Source organism: Sceloporus occidentalis, unplaced genomic scaffold (genome assembly GCF_023333645.1).
Source record: "Sceloporus occidentalis isolate IW3139 unplaced genomic scaffold, rSceOcc1.0.p SCAF_503, whole genome shotgun sequence".
NCBI lineage: Eukaryota > Metazoa > Chordata > Lepidosauria > Squamata > Phrynosomatidae > Sceloporus > Sceloporus occidentalis.
The window spans coordinates 130,739-147,028 of NW_028317483.1; the positions used below are offsets into that span (position 1 = coordinate 130,739).

Consider the following 16,290-nt stretch of genomic DNA (forward strand, 5'->3'; position numbering starts at 1 on the left):
CACATAAATTACCTGCAGGTACCCATGAGTTTATAACTGTTTAAACATAGTTTTTTTTCCATGTTATTAAGGGAAGTTTATTGGCTGCATTCCTGCTGCTAAAGACTCTTGTGACTGTATTATTCCTATACCAGGGACTTATTATCATTGCACATTAGCCAGGAACTGCATGTTTATTTCTGCTGTTACATGTGTATCTCTTTAACCACAATACAGCCTGTATTTCCATGTCTGTACTTATTTCATGTCTTTGAGGTTTTATTAAGTGGAGGGTACTCATCTACTCAGTGGGGTGGGTTTCCTATAAATAGAAGTTGCACTGAGTGGAGGCACTGTGTTAGAAGAAGATGTCCCGTTCTCCCAACTATGGCGGAGGCTCAGGATCCCTGTCAGCGTCAGAAGAAGATGTAACTTCTGCCAACTACCGTTTGTCGCTAGGAGTAGGGCAGAAAGGGGTTACATATACATTATACAGGGGGCCGGTCACTGATTTATCTATCACAGGTTCAGTCCCTGGGGGAACTTTAAAGGGTAGGGTGTTCCGACCCAGCGGTCTCCGCATGGTATTTGGCAGGATATCCCTACAAAATGTTATCTGGTTTTAAAATGTGATGTATGCATAACCTATCTCATATGTTCTTTTATTTCTTGCATTTGTCACAGTAATAAAGCGCTGTGGCCTTACACTTTTTCCAACGACCTCATGTCTCACGTGTTTTATTTATGTGTTCAGCTGTATGTTATAGATAGTGCCCGAGTCATAGTTATTATATATGATTATACTGAGAGTATTCTGTGTATACATTATGCTGGGTATTATAGTTATTAATTATATATTATTATATAATGAGAGTATTCTGTATATACATTATGCTGGGTATTATAGTTATTAATTATATATTCTGAGAGTATTCTGTATATACATTATGCTGGGTATTATAGTTATTAATTATATATTATTATATAATGAGAGTATTCTGTATATACATTATGCTGGGTATTATAGTTATTAATTATATATTCTGAGAGTATTCTGTATATACATTATGCTGGGTATTATAGTTATTAATTATATATTATTATATAATGAGAGTATTCTGTATATACATTATGCTGGGTATTATAGTTATTAATTATATATTCTGAGAGTATTCTGTATATACATTATGCTGGGTATTATAGTTATTATATATTCTGAGAGTATTCTGTATATACATTATGCTGGGTATTATAGTTATTAATTATATATTATTATATACTGAGAGTATTCTGTATATACATTATGCTGGGTATTATAGTTATTTATTATATATTATTATATACTGAGAGTATTCTGTATATACATTATGCTGGGTATTATAGTTATTTATTATATATTATTATATACTGAGATTTTTCTGTGTATACATTATGATGGGTATTATAGGTGTTTATTGTATAATATTATTATATACTGAGAGTATTCTGTATATACATTATGCTGGGTATTATAGTAATTAATTATACATTATTATATACTGAGATTATTCTGTATATACATTATGCTGGGTATTACATTTATTATGTATAACATGTATTATTTACTATTGAGTATTCTGCTGTGTGTTTTATACTGAGACTATTATGTTATATGCAATATGCTAATATATACTGATAGTTTATCGATTTATGTATTATGCAGGATATTAGAATTATTATGTATTTTTATATACTGAGAGTATTCCACTAAATGTATTATGCTGGATAATATATTTATTATATATGTTATTATAGAGTGACAGTATCACAGCAGTATATGCAGTATATAAAATGTATTATGATTTTTATTCTTAAAAGTATTCCTATATATGTATATATGTATATATAATGCAGGATATTATATTATATACTTTAATATCTACTAATATTTTCCTATATGTGTGATGCAAGTATTTTTTTATTATACACCGAAAGCATTCTTCTTTATGTATTATACAGGATATTATATACAGAGAGTATTCCACTATATTTATAATTTAGGGTATGATATTTATTATACATTATAACACACTGAGAGTATTCAAGGATATTATATTTATTATGTATTTTAATATAAACAGAGAATATTTTGCTTTATGTATTATGTTGGGTAAATATTCAATATGTATTTTATTATATACTGAAACTATTATGGTATATATACTATGCTGGGTTTTATATTTATTATGTATATTATTACATAGTAAGCGTATTCTGCTATATGTATTATGCAGGTTGTGAATTAGACTTGGGCACCAGGGGGCTCTTCGTCTTCAGCAAAAAAAAAAATCTTCGTATTCCGCGAATATTCGTCCGTTCCTGCGTTCTCTTTGGGCGAATATTCGTGGACATTCTTCGTGTTCGTTTTTTTCTTAGTTTTTTCCGGTTAAGGGGTTAATACAGGGTTAATACGGGGTTAACGCGCACCACAGCAGCTCTGGCGCCAGGAGTTGTCCATTTGAGCAACTCTATTGGTCGTTGTGACCGGACTGACCTGTACTCCGACTGGGTACTCCCGCCAAACGTTGCTTCCTCCTGCCGGAACAGCAACGAGTAACCCTTTCAGCGCCAGGCAGAACAAGCGTTGTAGATAGAAGGGGGGACGTCGCTGCACCGAAGCCGCATTGGCACTGTGGCTATCCGAAGCTTAGCTACACAGCGTGGCTACAGCCCACCCCAAACATCAGACAACACTCATGTTGAGGTGAAAACAGGACTCATTTATTAAAACCAAAGACAGAGCTATATATTGTGTACAACCGCCTCATTAACTTCCTCTCCTCTAATTCCCTCCTTGACCCTCTACAGTCTGGTTTCAAACCCCTTCACTCTACTGAAACAGCTCTAACAAAAGTCTCCAATGACTTGCTCTCTGCCAAAGCAAAAGGTCACTACGCTATTCTAATTCTACTGGATCTCTCTGCTGCTTTCGATACTGTTGATCACCACCTTCTTCTACACTCACTTACTTCTATAGGCATTCGAGATACAGCTCTCTCCTGGATCTCCTCATATCTGTCTAACCGTTCCTTCTCTGTCAACTTCTCTGGCAAGACATCATCACCCCTTCCACTTTCGGTTGGTGTCCCCCAAGGTTCAGTCCTTGGCCCTCTGCTGTTCTCTCTTTATACTTCCTCTCTTGGCACACTAATGAACTCATTTGGCCTCCAGTATCACCTATATGCAGATGATACCCAAATCTACCTGTCTTCTCCTGATCTCTCTCCATCTCTCCTGTCCCGTATTACCAATTGCTTGTCTGCTATTTCTTCATGGATGTCACAACACTACCTGAAACTTAATCTTTCTAAAACTGAACGCATTATCTTCCCTCCCTCCATCTCCACTCCACTACCTGAATTCTCTATCACCATTAACAACACGACTATCTCTCCTACTAACCAGGCCCGATGCCTTGGGGTCATCCTTGACTCAAACCTCTCCTTCATCCCTCACATTCAGTCCCTCGCCAAATCCTGCCGCTTGCACCTAAAAAACATCTCTCGTATCCGCTCATTCCTCACCCAAGAATCCACAAAAACACTCGTTCATTCCCTTATCATTTCCCGTCTTGACTACTGCAACACTCTTCTGGTTGGCACTCCACTGTCTCGACTCTCTCCTTTACAGTCTATCCTAAATGCCGCTGCTAGGCTCATCTTCCTTGCACGTCGCTCCTCTTCTGCTTGCCCCCTCTGTGAAACCCTCCACTGGCTCCCAATTACCTTTAGAATTAAATTTAAGATCCTGGTACTGACATATAAGGCCATCCATAATACTGCTCCTCCGTACATTTCTGACCTCATTAGCAAATACTCTCCTACTCGATCCCTACGTTCCTCCCATGGGCTAAGGCTCTCCTCCTCACTCATCACCTCTTCCTTTTCCCGTCTACAAGATTTCACTCGAGCTGCCCCATATCTCTGGAATCTTCTCCCAAGGAACCTTCAGCATTGTCCCTCCCTCCCAACTTTCAAGAAACATCTAAAAACCCACTTCTTCAGAGAAGCCGCGCCATCTTAGCTGCTAGAACTTCCTTGTCATCGATACAACCCCCACAATACCTCTCACCCTTTCTCTATGCCTTATGTTTGTCACCCCATTTCCCTCTAGATTGTAAGCTTGCGAGCAGGGCTCTCTCCACCAAATGTATCGGTTTGTCTTAGTCTGTCAATTCTTGTCTTGTCATATCCCTTGAATTTATGTATTGTATTAAGCGCTGCGTAAACTGTTGGCGCTATATAAATAAAGGATAATAATAATATATATACACAAGTAAGAAAAGGGGCAAGACAAATATTACATGATCTAATTACCATGTCAGGAAGGAAGTAATTAGATCAAATCCTGCAACACAATATCCGGGGGAAGGAAACAATGACATGAGACATAAATAATTACATTAAGTGGAATGGCGATAGACATATAATTGGCTTGAGACAGACAATGGCCAGGACACAGAGATAACAGGAGCTCACAGGATTAACAGCTACCTGTTATGTACTTGATAATTAGGTATGCAGCAGTGACACCTAGTCATACCTACAGGGGGTCTTAAGACAAGGGCTAACTCACACAATAACAGGGGGAACACTTCACACCTATACAATTAACAATGCACAGACAATCAGCCTTCTTCCTACCACAGGATGTCCAGCTGACGTTACAGTTTTGAGACACTGAGTGCTAAAACATGGGGAACATCAGCAGAAACTGAACCCCTGTATCCACACACAGAAGTCTCTACAAGGCCTGGGCCCATAGTCGATAGGGAGGAGGCCGGCTCTCAGGCCTCTCCAGGGACCCCAGTGATGGAGGATTCTGTCACACTTTGCAGCACAAAAATTTGGACGCGGTAGCACCGCCCATCAGCGGGACCTCGCGGCGGGGAAGGAGCGTTGAACTTGCGAAGCGTTTACCCCTTGGCGACCTTAAAGCACGAGCCGGGAAACAGGACTTGGCTATTATTTGATGTTGGTACGTAGAACGTTTCCATGAAAGGCTCATGAAACATAGGCAACATTAAGCCCCTCGCAAGGTGTCTATCCTGTTAAGAGTAGGCCTGCCTTGACAGCTAGTACGACAGAATAGAAAGAAGGCCCTCGACGCGGAACAGATGCAGCCATCGAAGAAGACAACAAACACAATTAAGGCTGTATCCGCAGAAAGCACAGCTCAACGTCACTACGGGAAGTAACCACTCAGCTTGCGCGTTCCCCTCCTAACCTGCTCTCACGAAGAAAGGAACAGTCATCAAAAGCAACAAGCAGCCGCTAGCCACAGCACTTGATACTCGCTTCAAGCTCAGGGGAACGCACGCGAGCTCTTCATCATGGTTACCGAGCCTGACCACTACCGAGCACATTTCTCCAGTCGGGCACTATAGAAATGAACCCTGAAAGTATAGTCTTGAGGTCCGCCCTGCGAGGGACACCGTCCCACCAAAAGGCATCGCTATACAGCTTGCAGCGACAAACTAAAGCTAAAACATTCGCACAACACCGAAAGAGAAGAAGACTTTGCAATGCATGAATCTTATGAAAACAAACAAAAAAAACCAATTCGTAACGCTTTTCTTAGAAGTCAATGCGTGAAATAGGCTAGATTGCGTTTATTCAACCACTGAACATACATTACATCCAAGGCAGGCTGCGAGGCAGCGCAGAACATCAACATCAGCAGCTTGACCGAGGACGCTCTGTGATGGCGTTTAAGCATGCTTTGGAAAAGCAAGAAGGAAAAAAAACCAACCAGAGAAGCGTGAGTGATGAGACCACCCGTTTAACATTTAAGACCTCCCAGGGGTGGGGCTTATGCAGATATATTGTCTCTGACGTAGGAGCAACACCTGATGAGGCCGCAAAGAGTCTGGGGCGGTACCCTTTTCCCTAACCATAACGGAGGCGGTTCCTGGCAAAGCATAAAGCGTCATTAACACGAGAGGCTAGGCGGCGCGTGCTTCTGGAAGGGCAAGCCCAGGTGCGAGTTCCCGGGAAAGAGAGGAAAGAAAAGCCGGCGGCTGGGCGGCGGTCGCCAGCCTTTCAAGAGCATCAGAAGAGACAGGGCGAAGGAGCTTCCTCCCGGCCTAGGAGGCGCCGAGCGCAGGCTGGGTCGGAAGCGGCAAAGCCAGCTAACCCAGGGGATGCGCAGACGGGGTGAGGCGCAGGAGGCACGCCTCAAGGCGCTAGAGCAGCCCCCTTAGGAGGTAGCGGCAAGGGCCACGCCTGGAGAACCACCAGCTGATACCGGAGATACTGCAGGCTCTATCGTCAAACCGGGATGATCATGGGAAAGCGCGAACGCAGTCCCCCACTACCAGAAATTATGCAGTCGAGTTTCCCGCATTTGGGGAAATCGCAGGGGTCAGCACAGCCGGAGTGCAATGGCTGAGCCTCACCCTGGGAGAACCCCCTTCGTGATCAGGGTATCTCCCCTGCCAGGTAAGTATGAGCTGCCATAGAAGATGGTGGGGGGCGCCACTTCCACACCCCTCGCTAAAGTCGTGGTGGGGGTTTCTGCTCTAACACTTGGCTCTGTGCAGAACAGCTGCTTGGACAAGGTGCCTGCACACAGGAAATTCCTCATTGTTGCCCTTCAGGGAAAAATCTTCCCGTGTTAAGCTGCGCTTGTAAAATCCAGCATTCCCAGAGTGCTTTGCAGCACAAAAATTTGCACGCGGTAGCACCGCCCATCAGCAGGACCTCGCGGCGGGGAAGGAGCATTTACCCCTTGGCGACCTTAAAGCACGAGCCGGGCAACAGGACTTGGCTATCATTTGATGTTGGCACGTAGAACGTTTCCATTAAAGGCTCATGAAACATAGGCAACATTAAGCCCCTCGCGAGGTGTCTATCCTGTTAAGAGTAGGCCTGCCTCGAAAGCTAGTACGACGGCATAGAAGGAAGGCCCTCGAAAGAGGCCAACAAACACAATTAAGGCTGTATCCGCAGAAAGCACAGCTCAACGCGTCGCTACGAGAAGTAACCACTCAGCTTGCGCGTTCCCCCTCCTAACCTGCTCTCGCGAAGAAAGGACCAGTCATCAAAAGCAACAAGCAGCCGTTAGCCACGGCGCTTGATACTCGCTTCGCGCTCAGGGGAACGCACGCGAGCTCTTCATCGTGGTTACCGAGCCTGACCACTTCCGAGCACATTTCTCCGGTCAGGCACTATAGAAATGATCCCTGAAAGTACAGTCTTGACGTCCTCTCTGCGAGGGACACCGTCCCACCTAAAGGCATCGCTATATAGCTTGCAGCGACAAACTAAAGTTAAGACATTCGCACAACTCCGAAAGAGAAGAAGACTTTGCAATGCATGAATCTTATGAAAACAAACAAAAAAAACCAATTCGTAACGCTTTTCTTAGAAGTCAATGCGTGAAATAGGCTAGATTGCGTTTATTCAACCACTGAACATACATTACATCCAAGGCAGGCTGCGAGGCAGCGCAGAACATCAACATCAGCAGCTTGACCGAGGACGCTCTGTGATGGCGTTTAAGCATGCTTTGGAAAAGCAAGAAGGAAAAAAAACCAACCAGAGAAGCGTGAGTGATGAGACCACACGTTTAACATTTAAGACCTCCCAGGGGTGGGGCTTATGCAGATATATTGTCTCTGACGTAGGAGCAACACCTGATGAGGCCGCAAAGAGTCTGGGGCGGTACCCTTTTCCCTAACCATAACGGAGGCGGTTCCTGGCAAAGCATAAAGCGTCATTAACACGAGAGGCTAGGCGGCGCGTGCTTCTGGAAGGGCAAGCCCAGGTGCGAGTTCCCGGGAAAGAGAGGAAAGAAAAGCCGGCGGCTGGGCGGCGGTCGCCAGCCTTTCAAGAGCATCAGAAGAGACAGGGCGAAGGAGCTTCCTCCCGGCCTAGGAGGCGCCGAGCGCAGGCTGGGTCGGAAGCGGCAAAGCCAGCTAACCCAGCGGATGCGCAGACGGGGTGAGGCGCAGGAGGCACGCCTCAAGGCGCTAGAGCAGCCCCCTTAGGAGGTAGCGGCAAGGGCCACGCCTGGAGAACCACCAGCTGATACCGGAGATACTGCAGGCTCTATCGTCAAACCGGGATGATCATGGGAAAGCGCGAACGCAGTCCCCCACTACCAGAAATTATGCAGTCGAGTTTCCCGCATTTGGGGAAATCGCAGGGGTCAGCACAGCCGGAGTGCAATGGCTGAGCCTCACCCTGGGAGAACCCCCTTCGTGATCAGGGTATCTCCCCTGCCAGGTAAGTATGAGCTGCCATAGAAGATGGTGGGGGGCGCCACTTCCACACCCCTCGCTAAAGTCGTGGTGGGGGTTTCTGCTCTAACACTTGGCTCTGTGCAGAACAGCTGCTTGGACAAGGTGCCTGCACACAGGAAATTCCTCATTGTTGCCCTTCAGGGAAAAATCTTCCCGTGTTAAGCTGCGCTTGTAAAATCCAGCATTCCCAGAGTGCTTTGCAGCACAACAATTTGCACGCGGTAGCACCGCCCATCAGCAGGACCTCGCGGCGGGGAAGGAGCATTTACCCCTTGGCGACCTTAAAGCACGAGCCGGGCAACAGGACTTGGCTATCATTTGATGTTGGCACGTAGAACGTTTCCATGAAAGGCTCATGAAACATAGGCAACATTAAGCCCCTCGCGAGGTGTCTATCCTGTTAAGAGTAGGCCTGCCTCGAAAGCTAGTACGACGGCATAGAAGGAAGGCCCTCGAAAGAGGCCAACAAACACAATTAAGGCTGTATCCGCAGAAAGCACAGCTCAACGCGTCGCTACGAGAAGTAACCACTCAGCTTGCGCGTTCCCCCTCCTAACCTGCTCTCGCGAAGAAAGGACCAGTCATCGAAAGCAACAAGCAGCCGTTAGCCACGGCGCTTGATACTCGCTTCGCGCTCAGGGGAACGCACGCGAGCTCTTCATCGTGGTTACCGAGCCTGACCACTTCCGAGCACATTTCTCCGGTCGGGCATTATAAAAATGATCCCTGAAAGTACAGTCTTGACGTCCGCTCTGCGAGGGACACCGTCCCACCTAAAGGCATCGCTATATAGCTTGCAGCGACAAACTAAAGTTAAGACATTCGCACAACTCCGAAAGAGAGGAAGACTTTGCAATGCATGAATCTTATGAAAACAAACAAAAAAAACCCAATTCGTAACGCTTTTCTTAGAAGTCAATGCGTGAAATAGGCTAGATTGCGTTTATTCAACCACTGAACATACATTACATCCAAGGCAGGCTGCGAGGCAGCGCAGAACATCAACATCAGCAGCTTGACCGAGGACGCTCTGTGATGGCGTTTAAGCATGCTTTGGAAAAGCAAGAAGGAAAAAAAACCAACCAGAGAAGCGTGAGTGATGAGACCACACGTTTAACATTTAAGACCTCCCAGGGGTGGGGCTTATGCAGATATATTGTCTCTGACGTAGGAGCAACACCTGATGAGGCCGCAAAGAGTCTGGGGCGGTACCCTTTTCCCTAACCATAACGGAGGCGGTTCCTGGCAAAGCATAAAGCGTCATTAACACGAGAGGCTAGGCGGCGCGTGCTTCTGGAAGGGCAAGCCCAGGTGCGAGTTCCCGGGAAAGAGAGGAAAGAAAAGCCGGCGGCTGGGCGGCGGTCGCCAGCCTTTCAAGAGCATCAGAAGAGACAGGGCGAAGGAGCTTCCTCCCGGCCTAGGAGGCGCCGAGCGCAGGCTGGGTCGGAAGCGGCAAAGCCAGCTAACCCAGGGGATGCGCAGACGGGGTGAGGCGCAGGAGGCACGCCTCAAGGCGCTAGAGCAGCCCCCTTAGGAGGTAGCGGCAAGGGCCACGCCTGGAGAACCACCAGCTGATACCGGAGATACTGCAGGCTCTATCGTCAAACCGGGATGATCATGGGAAAGCGCGAACGCAGTCCCCCACTACCAGAAATTATGCAGTCGAGTTTCCCGCATTTGGGGAAATCGCAGGGGTCAGCACAGCCGGAGTGCAATGGCTGAGCCTCACCCTGGGAGAACCCCCTTCGTGATCAGGGTATCTCCCCTGCCAGGTAAGTATGAGCTGCCATAGAAGATGGTGGGGGGCGCCACTTCCACACCCCTCGCTAAAGTCGTGGTGGGGGTTTCTGCTCTAACACTTGGCTCTGTGCAGAACAGCTGCTTGGACAAGGTGCCTGCACACAGGAAATTCCTCATTGTTGCCCTTCAGGGAAAAATCTTCCCGTGTTAAGCTGCGCTTGTAAAATCCAGCATTCCCAGAGTGCTTTGCAGCACAAAAATTTGCACGCGGTAGCACCGCCCATCAGCAGGACCTCGCGGCGGGGAAGGAGCATTTACCCCTTGGCGACCTTAAAGCACGAGCCGGGCAACAGGACTTGGCTATCATTTGATGTTGGCACGTAGAACGTTTCCATTAAAGGCTCATGAAACATAGGCAACATTAAGCCCCTCACGAGGTGTCTATCCTGTTAAGAGTAGGCCTGCCTCGAAAGCTAGTACGACGGCATAGAAGGAAGGCCCTCGAAAGAGGCCAACAAACACAATTAAGGCTGTATCCGCAGAAAGCACAGCTCAACGCGTCGCTACGAGAAGTAACCACTCAGCTTGCGCGTTCCCCCTCCTAACCTGCTCTCGCGAAGAAAGGACCAGTCATCAAAAGCAACAAGCAGCCGTTAGCCACGGCGCTTGATACTCGCTTCGCGCTCAGGGGAACGCACGCGAGCTCTTCATCGTGGTTACCGAGCCTGACCACTTCCGAGCACATTTCTCCAGTCGGGCACTATAGAAATGACCCCTGAAAGTACAGTCTTGACGTCCGCTCTGCGAGGGACACCGTCCCACCTAAAGGCATCGCTATATAGCTTGCAGCGACAAACTAAAGTTAAGACATTCGCACAACTCCGAAAGAGAAGAAGACTTTGCAATGCATGAATCTTATGAAAACAAACAAAAAAAACCCAATTCGTAACGCTTTTCTTAGAAGTCAATGCGTGAAATAGGCTAGATTGCGTTTATTCAACCACTGAACATACATTACATCCAAGGCAGGCTGCGAGGCAGCGCAGAACATCAACATCAGCAGCTTGACCGAGGACGCTCTGTGATGGCGTTTAAGCATGCTTTGGAAAAGCAAGAAGGAAAAAAAACCAACCAGAGAAGCGTGAGTGATGAGACCACACGTTTAACATTTAAGACCTCCCAGGGGTGGGGCTTATGCAGATATATTGTCTCTGACGTAGGAGCAACACCTGATGAGGCCGCAAAGAGTCTGGGGCGGTACCCTTTTCCCTAACCATAACGGAGGCGGTTCCTGGCAAAGCATAAAGCGTCATTAACACGAGAGGCTAGGCGGCGCGTGCTTCTGGAAGGGCAAGCCCAGGTGCGAGTTCCCGGGAAAGAGAGGAAAGAAAAGCCGGCGGCTGGGCGGCGGTCGCCAGCCTTTCAAGAGCATCAGAAGAGACAGGGCGAAGGAGCTTCCTCCCGGCCTAGGAGGCGCCGAGCGCAGGCTGGGTCGGAAGCGGCAAAGCCAGCTAACCCAGCGGATGAGCAGACGGGGTGAGGCGGAGGAGGCACGCCTCAAGGCGCTAGAGCAGCCCCCTTAGGAGGTAGCGGCAAGGGCCACGCCTGGAGAAACACCAGCTGATACCGGAGATACTGCGGGCTCTATCGTTAAACCGGGATGATCAGGCGAAAGCGCGAACGCAGTCCCCCACTACCAGAAATTATGCAGTCGAGTTTCCCGCATTTGGGGAAATCGCAGGGGTCAGCACAGCCGGAGTGCAATGGCTGAGCCTCACCCTGGGAGAACCCCCTTCGTGATCAGGGTATCTCCCCTGCCAGGTAAGTATGAGCTGCCATAGAAGATGGTGGGGGGCGCCACTTCCACACCCCTCGCTAAAGTCGTGGTGGGGGTTTCTGCTCTAACACTTGGCTCTGTGCAGAACAGCTGCTTGGACAAGGTGCCTGCACACAGGAAATTCCTCATTGTTGCCCTTCAGGGAAAAATCTTCCCGTGTTAAGCTGCGCTTGTAAAATCCAGCATTCCCAGAGTGCTTTGCAGCACAAAAAGTTGCACGCGGTAGCACCGCCCATCAGCAGGACCTCGCGGCGGGGAAGGAGCATTTACCCCTTGGCGACCTTAAAGCACGAGCCGGGCAACAGGACTTGGCTATCATTTGATGTTGGCACGTAGAACGTTTCCATTAAAGGCTCATGAAACATAGGCAACATTAAGCCCCTCGCGAGGTGTCTATCCTGTTAAGAGTAGGCCTGCCTCGAAAGCTAGTACGACGGCATAGAAGGAAGGCCCTCGAAAGAGGCCAACAAACACAATTAAGGCTGTATCCGCAGAAAGCACAGCTCAACGCGTCGCTACGAGAAGTAACCACTCAGCTTGCGCGTTCCCCCTCCTAACCTGCTCTCGCGAAGAAAGGACCAGTCATCAAAAGCAACAAGCAGCCGTTAGCCACGGCGCTTGATACTCGCTTCGCGCTCAGGGGAACGCACGCGAGCTCTTCATCGTGGTTACCGAGCCTGACCACTTCCGAGCACATTTCTCCGGTCAGGCACTATAGAAATGATCCCTGAAAGTACAGTCTTGACGTCCACTCTGCGAGGGACACCGTCCCACCTAAAGGCATCGCTATATAGCTTGCAGCGACAAACTAAAGTTAAGACATTCGCACAACTCCGAAAGAGAAGAAGACTTTGCAATGCATGAATCTTATGAAAACAAACAAAAAAAAACAATTCGTAACGCTTTTCTTAGAAGTCAATGCGTGAAATAGGCTAGATTGCGTTTATTCAACCACTGAACATACATTACATCCAAGGCAGGCTGCGAGGCAGCGCAGAACATCAACATCAGCAGCTTGACCGAGGACGCTCTGTGATGGCGTTTAAGCATGCTTTGGAAAAGCAAGAAGGAAAAAAAACCAACCAGAGAAGCGTGAGTGATGAGACCACACGTTTAACATTTAAGACCTCCCAGGGGTGGGGCTTATGCAGATATATTGTCTCTGACGTAGGAGCAACACCTGATGAGGCCGCAAAGAGTCTGGGGCGGTACCCTTTTCCCTAACCATAACGGAGGCGGTTCCTGGCAAAGCATAAAGCGTCATTAACACGAGAGGCTAGGCGGCGCGTGCTTCTGGAAGGGCAAGCCCAGGTGCGAGTTCCCGGGAAAGAGAGGAAAGAAAAGCCGGCGGCTGGGCGGCGGTCGCCAGCCTTTCAAGAGCATCAGAAGAGACAGGGCGAAGGAGCTTCCTCCCGGCCTAGGAGGCGCCGAGCGCAGGCTGGGTCGGAAGCGGCAAAGCCAGCTAACCCAGCGGATGAGCAGACGGGGTGAGGCGGAGGAGGCACGCCTCAAGGCGCTAGAGCAGCCCCCTTAGGAGGTAGCGGCAAGGGCCACGCCTGGAGAAACACCAGCTGATACCGGAGATACTGCGGGCTCTATCGTTAAACCGGGATGATCAGGCGAAAGCGCGAACGCAGTCCCCCACTACCAGAAATTATGCAGTCGAGTTTCCCGCATTTGGGGAAATCGCAGGGGTCAGCACAGCCGGAGTGCAATGGCTGAGCCTCACCCTGGGAGAACCCCCTTCGTGATCAGGGTATCTCCCCTGCCAGGTAAGTATGAGCTGCCATAGAAGATGGTGGGGGGCGCCACTTCCACACCCCTCGCTAAAGTCGTGGTGGGGGTTTCTGCTCTAACACTTGGCTCTGTGCAGAACAGCTGCTTGGACAAGGTGCCTGCACACAGGAAATTCCTCATTGTTGCCCTTCAGGGAAAAATCTTCCCGTGTTAAGCTGCGCTTGTAAAATCCAGCATTCCCAGAGTGCTTTGCAGCACAAAAAGTTGCACGCGGTAGCACCGCCCATCAGCAGGACCTCGCGGCGGGGAAGGAGCATTTACCCCTTGGCGACCTTAAAGCACGAGCCGGGCAACAGGACTTGGCTATCATTTGATGTTGGCACGTAGAACGTTTCCATTAAAGGCTCATGAAACATAGGCAACATTAAGCCCCTCGCGAGGTGTCTATCCTGTTAAGAGTAGGCCTGCCTCGAAAGCTAGTACGACGGCATAGAAGGAAGGCCCTCGAAAGAGGCCAACAAACACAATTAAGGCTGTATCCGCAGAAAGCACAGCTCAACGCGTCGCTACGAGAAGTAACCACTCAGCTTGCGCGTTCCCCCTCCTAACCTGCTCTCGCGAAGAAAGGACCAGTCATCAAAAGCAACAAGCAGCCGTTAGCCACGGCGCTTGATACTCGCTTCGCGCTCAGGGGAACGCACGCGAGCTCTTCATCGTGGTTACCGAGCCTGACCACTTCCGAGCACATTTCTCCGGTCAGGCACTATAGAAATGATCCCTGAAAGTACAGTCTTGACGTCCACTCTGCGAGGGACACCGTCCCACCTAAAGGCATCGCTATATAGCTTGCAGCGACAAACTAAAGTTAAGACATTCGCACAACTCCGAAAGAGAAGAAGACTTTGCAATGCATGAATCTTATGAAAACAAACAAAAAAAAACAATTCGTAACGCTTTTCTTAGAAGTCAATGCGTGAAATAGGCTAGATTGCGTTTATTCAACCACTGAACATACATTACATCCAAGGCAGGCTGCGAGGCAGCGCAGAACATCAACATCAGCAGCTTGACCGAGGACGCTCTGTGATGGCGTTTAAGCATGCTTTGGAAAAGCAAGAAGGAAAAAAAACCAACCAGAGAAGCGTGAGTGATGAGACCACACGTTTAACATTTAAGACCTCCCAGGGGTGGGGCTTATGCAGATATATTGTCTCTGACGTAGGAGCAACACCTGATGAGGCCGCAAAGAGTCTGGGGCGGTACCCTTTTCCCTAACCATAACGGAGGCGGTTCCTGGCAAAGCATAAAGCGTCATTAACACGAGAGGCTAGGCGGCGCGTGCTTCTGGAAGGGCAAGCCCAGGTGCGAGTTCCCGGGAAAGAGAGGAAAGAAAAGCCGGCGGCTGGGCGGCGGTCGCCAGCCTTTCAAGAGCATCAGAAGAGACAGGGCGAAGGAGCTTCCTCCCGGCCTAGGAGGCGCCGAGCGCAGGCTGGGTCGGAAGCGGCAAAGCCAGCTAACCCAGCGGATGAGCAGACGGGGTGAGGCGGAGGAGGCACGCCTCAAGGCGCTAGAGCAGCCCCCTTAGGAGGTAGCGGCAAGGGCCACGCCTGGAGAACCACCAGCTGATACCAGAGATACTGCGGGCTCTATCGTTAAACCGGGATGATCAGGGGAAAGCGCGAACGCAGTCCCCCACTACCAGAAATTATGCAGTCGAGTTTCCCGCATTTGGGGAAATCGCAGGGGTCAGCACAGCCAGAGTGCAATGGCTGAGCCTCACCCTGGGAGAACCCCCTTCGTGATCAGGGTATCTCCCCTGCCAGGTAAGTATGAGCTGCCATAGAAGATGGTGGGGGGCGCCACTTCCACACCCCTCGCTAAAGTCGTGGTGGGGGTTTCTGCTCTAACACTTGGCTCTGTGCAGAACAGCTGCTTGGACAAGGTGCCTGCACACAGGAAATTCCTCATTGTTGCCCTTCAGGGAAAAATCTTCCCGTGTTAAGCTGCGCTTGTAAAATCCAGCATTCCCAGAGTGCTTTGCAGCACAAAAATTTGCACGCGGTAGCACCGCCCATCAGCAGGACCTCGCGGCGGGGATGGAGCATTTACCCCTTGGCGACCTTAAAGCACGAGCCGGGCAACAGGACTTGGCTATCATTTGATGTTGGCACGTAGAACGTTTCCATTAAAGGCTCATGAAACATAGGCAACATTAAGCCCCTCGCGAGGTGTCTATCCTGTTAAGAGTAGGCCTGCCTCGAAAGCTAGTACGACGGCATAGAAGGAAGGCCCTCGAAAGAGGCCAACAAACACAATTAAGGCTGTATCCGCAGAAAGCACAGCTCAACGCGTCGCTACGAGAAGTAACCACTCAGCTTGCGCGTTCCCCCTCCTAACCTGCTCTCGCGAAGAAAGGACCAGTCATCAAAAGCAACAAGCAGCCGTTAGCCACGGCGCTTGATACTCGTTTCGCGCTCAGGGGAACGCACGCGAGCTCTTCATCGTGGTTACCGAGCCTGACCACTTCCGAGCACATTTCTCCAGTCGGGCACTATAGAAATGACCCCTGAAAGTACAGTCTTGACGTCCGCTCTGCGAGGGACACCGTCCCACCTAAAGGCATCGCTATATAGCTTGCAGCGACAAACTAAAGTTAAGACATTCGCACAACTCCGAAAGAGAAGAAGACTTTGCAATGCATGAATCTTATGAA

General features: G+C 49.0%; 13 non-coding genes across 13 annotated transcripts; all 13 read right to left on the reverse strand.

The window, feature by feature from the left end:
- Positions 1–5,214: 5,214 nt before the first annotated feature.
- On the reverse strand, positions 5,215–5,429 carry LOC149271471 (small nucleolar RNA U3). The gene has a single exon (XR_016279741.1). It is a non-coding gene; the product is annotated as a small nucleolar RNA U3 (small nucleolar RNA).
- An 873-nt stretch (positions 5,430–6,302) lies between these two features.
- Positions 6,303–6,466, reverse strand: LOC149271472 (U1 spliceosomal RNA). The gene has a single exon (XR_016279717.1). It is a non-coding gene; the product is annotated as a U1 spliceosomal RNA (small nuclear RNA).
- A 535-nt stretch (positions 6,467–7,001) lies between these two features.
- LOC149271473 (small nucleolar RNA U3) lies at positions 7,002–7,217 on the reverse strand. The gene has a single exon (XR_016279728.1). It is a non-coding gene; the product is annotated as a small nucleolar RNA U3 (small nucleolar RNA).
- Positions 7,218–8,090: 873 nt separating this feature from the next.
- Positions 8,091–8,254, reverse strand: LOC149271474 (U1 spliceosomal RNA). The gene has a single exon (XR_016279718.1). It is a non-coding gene; the product is annotated as a U1 spliceosomal RNA (small nuclear RNA).
- Positions 8,255–8,789: 535 nt separating this feature from the next.
- On the reverse strand, positions 8,790–9,005 carry LOC149271475 (small nucleolar RNA U3). The gene has a single exon (XR_016279743.1). It is a non-coding gene; the product is annotated as a small nucleolar RNA U3 (small nucleolar RNA).
- An 874-nt stretch (positions 9,006–9,879) lies between these two features.
- LOC149271476 (U1 spliceosomal RNA) lies at positions 9,880–10,043 on the reverse strand. The gene has a single exon (XR_016279719.1). It is a non-coding gene; the product is annotated as a U1 spliceosomal RNA (small nuclear RNA).
- A 535-nt stretch (positions 10,044–10,578) lies between these two features.
- LOC149271477 (small nucleolar RNA U3) lies at positions 10,579–10,794 on the reverse strand. Its single transcript, XR_016279734.1, has one exon. It is a non-coding gene; the product is annotated as a small nucleolar RNA U3 (small nucleolar RNA).
- An 874-nt stretch (positions 10,795–11,668) lies between these two features.
- LOC149271478 (U1 spliceosomal RNA) lies at positions 11,669–11,832 on the reverse strand. The gene has a single exon (XR_016279721.1). It is a non-coding gene; the product is annotated as a U1 spliceosomal RNA (small nuclear RNA).
- Positions 11,833–12,367: 535 nt separating this feature from the next.
- On the reverse strand, positions 12,368–12,583 carry LOC149271479 (small nucleolar RNA U3). The gene has a single exon (XR_016279729.1). It is a non-coding gene; the product is annotated as a small nucleolar RNA U3 (small nucleolar RNA).
- Positions 12,584–13,456: 873 nt separating this feature from the next.
- LOC149271480 (U1 spliceosomal RNA) lies at positions 13,457–13,620 on the reverse strand. Its single transcript, XR_016279722.1, has one exon. It is a non-coding gene; the product is annotated as a U1 spliceosomal RNA (small nuclear RNA).
- Positions 13,621–14,155: 535 nt separating this feature from the next.
- LOC149271481 (small nucleolar RNA U3) lies at positions 14,156–14,371 on the reverse strand. The gene has a single exon (XR_016279730.1). It is a non-coding gene; the product is annotated as a small nucleolar RNA U3 (small nucleolar RNA).
- An 873-nt stretch (positions 14,372–15,244) lies between these two features.
- On the reverse strand, positions 15,245–15,408 carry LOC149271482 (U1 spliceosomal RNA). Its single transcript, XR_016279716.1, has one exon. It is a non-coding gene; the product is annotated as a U1 spliceosomal RNA (small nuclear RNA).
- A 535-nt stretch (positions 15,409–15,943) lies between these two features.
- LOC149271483 (small nucleolar RNA U3) lies at positions 15,944–16,159 on the reverse strand. Its single transcript, XR_016279740.1, has one exon. It is a non-coding gene; the product is annotated as a small nucleolar RNA U3 (small nucleolar RNA).
- Between the last annotated feature and the right edge of the window lie 131 nt (positions 16,160–16,290).